Consider the following 8,738-nt stretch of genomic DNA (forward strand, 5'->3'; position numbering starts at 1 on the left):
ATGAACATATTCCTTTTTTTTTTTTTTTTTAAGGCTGTTTGATGTGGATTTCCATCACTTGTAACTAAGAGTCCTGACTAACACAAGGCTAAAGTGAATGGGAAGAAAATTTAACTGTATTGAAAAGTTATGATACGCCAGAAACTGTGCTAGGTGCTGTCCAATATTCTTATTTAATGTTCACAATAACCCTGGAAGGTATTGAGTATCTTCCCTTATTTTGTGTAAAGGAAATTGAGGCTTAGAGACTTAAGTACACATTAAATACCCATGGCCACATTGTTAGTAGGTGGTGGATTCAGGATTTAATCTAAGTCCATTTCATGCTAAAATTCATACTATTTTTACTAAACCACACTCCTCCTCAATAAAACGAGGATCATAATAGTGCTTGCCTCATAGGGTCATTATAAATACTTGGAATATTGTCGGGCACATAGTAAGTGCTAAATAGTTAAACAAAGATAAAATAAATAAATAGACAAACAGTGGATCAAGGCATTCCTCCTTGACATCAGAATTTAATATAATCCACGAATGACATGCAGTTTGATCCTGGCAAATCCTATGATGTCTAATGGCCTTGATTATTTGAAATCTGTAATCAGAAGACGGTTATAGTCACTCACCAGCTTAAAAAAGAATAATTATAATTGCTGTAAACTTTTAAAATATAAAAGCTACCAAAGTCAAAGTAGATTTGGTTATTTTTTTCAGGAAAGCTAAAATAATTAAAATACATTTACTATAAAAACACTATTTGGACATTATAATTCTTTCAGGGCCCCAAGCTGGGAATTTTTAGCATGAATATTATAAATTAAGAAACATTAAATGCAGGACTCCTGTAATGAGATTTCTCACTTAATATGCAATACTACACATAGGACTTGAACTTACTCCTATCTTGACTAGAATCTGCTTGAAAATTTAAGTAACAACAACTTTGCTCTGTGCAGAGTTTCAAGGTATAAAATAAATTATTCATAATGAGTTAATTATCATCTCCGTGTGCCATCATTCCTATTTTTAAAATGATATTCAAAAGATTAAATCCTCAGGAATTTAATCATAATTTGCATACACTAGTTTTGAAAATAAGTAACAGTCTCTCGATCAATGCAAAATTACAAAATCTCCCAGATGAAAGATAACCTTCACACCATAATACAGATAGAAAAATAATTTTCCTGTCAGAAAAGCTAACGACCACCCTCCATTGCTTGAGGACATTTTACAGTTTATTTTAATAAATTGTCTCACATTCCCCTTTCCTATGAAAAGAGGAAAAATTATATCTCTAATTCTATGTGGGCCTTTGATTTTCAGCACATGGAGGACTGGGCTTCAATAATTGAATCCATGCCTCTGCTCTTTTCCCTTGAATATATAGGTGCTTGATCATCACTGAATCTCTTAAACACAAAATAGTGACTGACACATAGTGCCCCCGTCCAAATTTCTTAGACTTGCATAGACGAGAAACTACCAGGTCATCACAGGAATTATTATTTTCTCCCTGAAGCCACTGTGAAACACAATGGCTGAACAGTATAAACTCAGGCATCTCTGTTTCCTCCAGACCCCAAAGCAAGCCTTTGTGATAACCAACCCCCGACACGTAAAACAAGAAACAAGGACCAGGGAGGGAGATGCAAGAGGGAAGAGATACGGGAACATATGTATATGTATAACTGATTCACTTTGTTATAAAGCAGAAACTAACACACCATTGTAAAGCAATTATACTCCAATAAAAAAAAGAAAAAGAAACAAGGACCAAACATTACCTAATAGCAGACACAACATCCCTTCCACTTTGAAAATAATCAATAGATATAAAAACTTTATGATTTCTCATATTTAGTTTACTACCAGATTATATTTTGGTCTAGTACTTCTTCCTGCACAGAAATCCATATAACTAACATATTGAGAATTAACATATAGAATTAAACCATTTCACTTTACAAGCATATTTATTGTTTGGTTGAACATGTTACAGACCACAATTAAGTCTAGTTCTTACAATTTATTGCTTAACTTAATAAATGTGTTTTCCCCAAATTTATTACAAACTCCAAGTGTTAGTGTCTGAAGACGCTATGTAACACTTCTGTATTCCCATTGTATAATTTATCCCAGCATTGACACCGTATTCTGCACTGCTTCTTCAAAAACAAAACATGTTTGCTATGATTCTAACCAAACAGTGTCTAGACATCAAAAGAAAAGTTTTCTCTAATCTTTCCACCTTTTCAAATACTCAGAGAATTTACTGGAGAGGCAGAGAAGAAAACGAGATCAAAGTTTTAACATTTTTTTAAAACTATATGTTCCCATTTCTTGACAGATAAAGAGACAATGAATAAGATCTGCATCCTGTGATCAATAGAAATGTAGAGGTTTGAGTTTTATTATTTTTCTCTTGCTTGCCTTTAAAAAATAAATAGCGCTTGCCAATGACTTCATTACACCCAGCACTTCAAGGTAAACATAACAGAATTCTACTTTTCTGGCACACTGTGATGGCATGGTCTTCTTGGTAAGTAAAAGATGACATTGAATTAAACAACTTATTTCTTTATAGGAACTCAATTATAGCCTTCTCTGGTTATTTTCCCGAATCAAATCCAGGGCTACATCTTGTGTTAAAATTCTCATATACTCCCTTGGCACAGAGGTAAAGAAAGGCTTCTCTGCCTCCCTCTTTGATTTTCCTCTTCAACCAGGTTAAAATCCAATCCAGGATTTTTAACAAACACAGCTGTATATAAAAAACAACTGCTAGAAGACAACAGAATTCTTGACTTGAATAACAATTAAAAAAAAAAACAAAACTGCTCGAATACCCAAATGCTGCCAAGTTCTCCAATCTTCTGAAGCCACTCTTTTCATGTAATATCCAATTATAAAATGATGTAAATCACCATTACTTATACAATGAAAAGTCCACCCTCCCTAAAATCCAAGGATTCCTGGGGTGGGGGTTGGTGACTGCAGACATGAAATCTCATCCCCAAATACATCCCTGACTGATTCTCGATCCCCTTATCATCATATGTCTGAAAGCCGCTGACCTCTTATCTCCCCTACTTTGTGGCCCTCCATCCCCCCCGCCCCATCTAGCACTCTTCCTCCTTAATTCCCCAAAGTGCCACTAACACATGGAGTATGGAGTTCAAGGAAGTCATGTGGAATCAAACGAAGCCAAAACGAGGTGTGGAATTAAACTGGAGAAATAAATGAATGTATGTAGCAAAACAGAAACAGACTCACAGATATAGAAAACTAGTAGTTACCAGCTGAGGGAGGGAAGCGGGGAGGGACAAAGGTAGGGGATTAAGAGATACAAACTACTATGTATAAAATAAATAAGCTACAAGGATGTATTGTACAGCACAAGGAATATAGCCAATATTTTATAATAACTTTAAATTGAGTATAATCTATAAAACTTTTGAATCACCATGTTGTATACCTGAAGCTAATATAATACTGTAAATCAACTATGCTTCAATTTAAAAAAAATTTTAATTAAAAAAATAATAAAATGTTGCACCAAGAAAAAAAAAAAAACCAAACAGGAGAAATGTCAAACCAATAAGCCCAAAAGTGACAATGAAGACAGAGGTGTAGCTCAGAAAATATAAGAGAGATGGTCTCTGCCTTCACGGAATATATATACAGTCTATTGGGGCATTTTGAAACATACTTGAGCACCACTTACGCTTAAGCTGGGGCCTTTGTTATACACTTAATGTCTTTCCACGATGGTGTTTTTTCCTTTAATGAACCCAATGATCAGAGATCTGTCAAAGTAAATAGGAAGCCAGAGAGTAACCAGGTAGCTAGTGGTGTGTTTTATAATTGGCCAGGTGATTGAAGACCTGTCTTGAGTGAATAACTGGACCAGAAGTGGCCAGGGAGGGATAATGTTTTCAGAGGATCTGACTGAGGGGGAGCTGTATTTTCCATTGTCTTAATAGTTGCCAATCATCTGTCAGTAAGTAATCTTCTGTCAGTAAGAAGAGAGTTTGTTCCGCCCGTTCAGTGCACCTGTGTGATCATATTCTAATTCCCAGTCAGAGTTAACTTGCTCTAGAGGAAGCCATTTCCAAATGAAGTGTTACTGTTTCATCCTCCTGGTTTTATTCCTTGGTTTTTAGAGCCAAAGAAGTGCTGCTCAAAGGGTAAAATTTTCTGAAATATCCAGTGAGCTGAAAATTCAAATAAGTGCTGGATCCTAATTATAAATAGAAAGAGTGGTAAAGAAAGTACATCTGAACAGTGGATAATAGAAATATGTAATCAGAGTTGGGAATAGAGATGTAGAAATAGGCGAGACTATCAAAAAAGAATCTTCCAGGCACCCGTGTAAGCTACTTAGATATTTCAGTATTTGACCTTGAAACAACTTCTGGCAAGTTGGATGGCATAATTTCCTAGAATATCATAGTGAATAAATCCATTAGCCCAGTGACCCTCACTTGGCATTTTCAAAGAAATTTACTGCCGGTAGTGATAAGGTTTCGAACACTAAAAGCTGCCTGGCTGATGAAAATCCTGTTTGGAAAAAAAAAAAATCTAGGCAGATTTCACACAGGAGTTCCACCAAATACACTCATACACCCATACTGTTAAAGTGCATTAAGGTCTCAGGATATCATGGGTATTACAAATTCTATTTCTTCTATGAAATTATTTTTAATCCAGCAAAAATGTTTTGAGACCTACTATGTACAAGGCATATGCTAGGTGCTTAGGGGAGCATAGAGAGGAATAAGAGAGTCCCTTCTTCCTTCTAGTAACAGATAAGACAATTAGGCAAATAACTAAATACTAGAGATACAAATACCCTACTGGGAGAGCTCAGGGAAAGAAGCAATTGATTCTTTTTTTTTAATTAATTAATTAATTTACTTATTTATTTATTTTTAGCTGCGTTGGGTCTTTGTTGCTGCGTGCGGCCTTTCTCTAGTTGCGGCGAGTGGGGGCTTCTCTTCATTGCGGTGCGCGGGCTTCTCATTGTGGTAGCTTCTCTTGTTGTGGAGCAAGGGCTCTAGGCTCACGGACTTCAGTAGTTGTGGCTCATGGGCTCAGTAGTTGTGGCTTGTGGGCTCTAGAGCATAGGCTCAGTAGTTGTGGTGCACGGGCCCAGTTGCTCCGCGGCATGTGGGATCTTCCCAGACCAGGAATCGAACCCGTGTCCCCTGCATTGGCAGGCGGATTCTTAACCACTGTGCCACCAGGGAAGTCCCAAAGCAATTGATTCTGACCAACAGAATTAGGGGAGGCTTAATTGAGGTGAGAACTGATTCATAGAAACCAAATTAAGCCACATCCTTTGTGGAATCAAACTTGAAACCACATTCTTTAACTGGATTTAATACACGGTGGGAAACCTGTTTAAAGATTATTTATCCTACAAAGGGAGAAATGTTATTAATGAAACAAAAGAGTTTTCGGCCATGTCATCACCAATGACACAACCTAAAATGCTATCACTGAATAATATCTGTCCTCATGGGAACTGCAGTGTGTTACAAAAGTATATTTAATTCAAGAAGGACAACGTCATGACTCTTAGTTGTAGAAAGACATTTTGAACAGTGGCTAACAGAGCAGGAGGACATAAATATTCTGTCGCTAGAAAGATATGCTGTAGAGTAGAACAGGAGTAGTTTGCTTGGCTTAAACATGCCTGTGATGCACTCTTCTCCCAAGACTATCAATTATTTTGCTCTTATTCCACAAATACCTAGTAGGCCTTTGATTACTAATGTACAGTTCTCCCTCGGTATCCACAGGGGATTGGGGACCCCCACCCCCACTCCACGGTTACCAAAATCAGAGGATGCTCAAGTCCCTTATATAAAATAGCATAGTGGAACTTCCCTGGTGGTCAGTGGTTAAGAATCCGCCTGCCAATGCAGGGGACACGGGTTCGATCCCTGGTCTGGAAAGATCCCACATGCCGCGGAGCAACTAAGCCCGTGTGCCACAACTACTGAGCCTGTGCTCTAGAGCCCGCGAGCCACAACTACTGAGCCCACGTGCCACAACTACTGAAGCCCGCACACCTAGAGCCTGTGCTCTACAACAACAGAAGCCACCGCAATGAGAAGCCCACGCAGCAACGAAGACCCAATGCAGCCAAAAATAAATAAATAAAATAAATAAATTTATTAAAAAAAATAGCATAGTATTTGCATATAACCTATGCACATCCTCCTGTACACTTTAAATCATCTCTAGATTACTTATAATAGCTAATACAATGTAAATGCTATGTAAATAGTTGTAAATACAATGTAAAAGCTATGTAAATACTTGCCAGTGTGCAGCAAATTCAAGTTTTGCTTTTTGGAACTTTCTGGAATTTTTTTCTCTGAATATTTTTCATCCACGGTTGGTTGAATCCACAGATTTGGAAACTGTGGATAAGGAGGTATAACTGTAAGCATGCATTTTAATCCCAGAAAGGAAACTGCTTGAAGAACAGCACGAATCTTTGAACTCCTTGAGGGCAGGGACTGTATGCTGGTTAGCATAGATCAATATGGCAGTGCTTGATGAGCCCTTAGGTAAACTGACAAAATTGCAAATTCCCAAAACTGTCAAAAACCACAATTCTAAGTACCAGCAAAGCAAAATGGACTCTTAATTGTCAGTTAACTCTTACACATCCTATCAGACTTGCAAATTTAAATATTATAGCCATATTTTGCAAAATAAAAGAAAGCCAGTAGAAAAATTATGGAAGAATCCACATAAAGTAACCTGATATATACCATGGGCCTATATTTTCAGTTTAACCACAAGTATTTGATATCAGAATGAAGTGGAAAGCTAGATGATCAAGGATCTATTTAAAATTTTTAAAAATCATATCAGAAATATTTTAATAATAAATATGATGAGAGAATGCAGAACATTTTTCAAGTAGGTCAAAACTAGAGCACAAATGAATTTAGGGACAAAAATCTAATGAAATGAGTATATCTTGACTTGGTTAAATTTATTTGAAGTCTTTTGTAGTTCAAGTATTTAGAAATACTTCCTGTTTAGTAAAATTTTAATCCATTTATTCATTTGAGAACTGTTTACTAAACAGCTACTTAGTACTAGGCATTGGGTGTACAGTAGTGACCAAGACAGGCACTGTCCATCTTTTTGAAGCCAGGGCCAGCTTATCCATTAGGCATGGTGAACACAGGGCCTAGGATCCACAATACTTTTTAGGGGTCTACAAAATATTTTAATTTCCTTTAGGATGAGAAGGAAAAAAATGAATATAATCCTGGCTGGATTATATTAGTCTTTATACTAATGCAGTCATAAAATATAATTTTAATATTTGTTATGGAGAAAGAGGCCCACAAAGGCAAAAGTTGCTAGGATGGGCCTATGGGGAGTTTACATTCTATTAAAAGAGACTGGCTAATAATTACATAAAGTAGAAGACAGTGTAAAAAGTGCTGAGATCAGGGTAAATGCAGGGCGCGAGGGGAACCCATCTTGAGAGGTCATGGAAAGTTTCTCAAAAGCCTCAACAGAAACATGAAAGATGATAAGAGTAGGAAAGGAAATGCACAGGAGCAAGAATATGCATAGATCTGAGCAGTGCGCTCTGCACTCCTGGGGATCTGTCTCTTGATTCAACAGTGTTTGGACGGAACAGACCCAGGGACAGACCCTTCCTCCAGCCTTCGATCACCCTCCAACCCTTTTTCCAGTCGCAACCTTCAGAACCAGCAACTCAGCTATCCTCGGCCTCCAGGACAAGCCAACATTATTTTTTGAACTTAGCTCCTTATTACCCTTCAACCATGAGCTCCCAGATTCATCAGCATTACTCCATTGAGGTGGAGGCCGCAATCAACCGCCTAACCAACATGCATCTGTGTGCCTCCTGCACTTAACTCTCTCTGGGCTCCTATTTCCACCAGGACGATGTGGCTCTGGAGGGCCTGGGCCACTTTTTCCATGAATTGGCCAAGGAGAAGCTCAAGGGTGCCCAGCATCTCTTGAAAATGCAAAACCAGCACGGCGGCCGTGCCTTCCTCCAAGACGTGCAGAAGCCTCCCGAAATGAGCGGAGTAAAACCCAGGACGCTATGGAAGCCATCCTGCTCGTGGAGAAGAACCGGAACCAGGCGCTTTTGGATCTGCATGCCCTGGGTTCTGCCTGCGCAGACCCCCAGCTCTGTGACTTCCTAGAGAGCTACTTCCTAGATGAGCAGGTGAAACTCATCCAGAAGATGGACGACCACCTGACTAACCTCCACAGGCTGGCTGGTCCCCAGGCTGGGTGAGTATCTCTTCGAAAGGCTCACCCTCAAGCACAACTAGGAGCCTAGCGGCCTTTGAGGAGCCCCTCTGGTGTCAGGGCTTCTGCCTGAAGCCCCTCTCTGTAGCCACCAGGCAGCTTTTTAACCACCCCGGAGCCCTCTCCCAAGCCTTGGACCAAATGGGAACAATAAAGCTTTTTGCAGAAAAAAAAAAAATGTGCACAGGTCTGAAAGTAAGAGAGGTGACGGTGAGTGGGAAGAAAGCCAAGTACCTCCATATGTTTAGAGCAGTGGTTCTCAACTCAGGGCAATCTTGCCTCCCACAAGACATTTGGTAATTCCTGGAGACATTTTTGGCTGTCACAACAGGAAGGGGATGTTACTGGCATCTAGTGGGTAGAGGGCAGGATGCTGCTAAACATCTTACAATGCACAGGACAGCCCT

The 8,738-nt window shown here is 38.8% G+C and overlaps 1 pseudogene; it reads left to right on the forward strand.

Moving 5' to 3' along the window:
- Positions 1 to 7,832: 7,832 nt before the first annotated feature.
- On the forward strand, positions 7,833 to 8,354 carry LOC137757456 (ferritin light chain pseudogene; annotated as a pseudogene).
- Positions 8,355 to 8,738: the final 384 nt, after the last annotated feature.

The sequence above is a fragment of the Eschrichtius robustus genome, chromosome X, assembly GCF_028021215.1.
Source record: "Eschrichtius robustus isolate mEscRob2 chromosome X, mEscRob2.pri, whole genome shotgun sequence".
NCBI classification, from domain to species: domain Eukaryota; kingdom Metazoa; phylum Chordata; class Mammalia; order Artiodactyla; family Eschrichtiidae; genus Eschrichtius; species Eschrichtius robustus.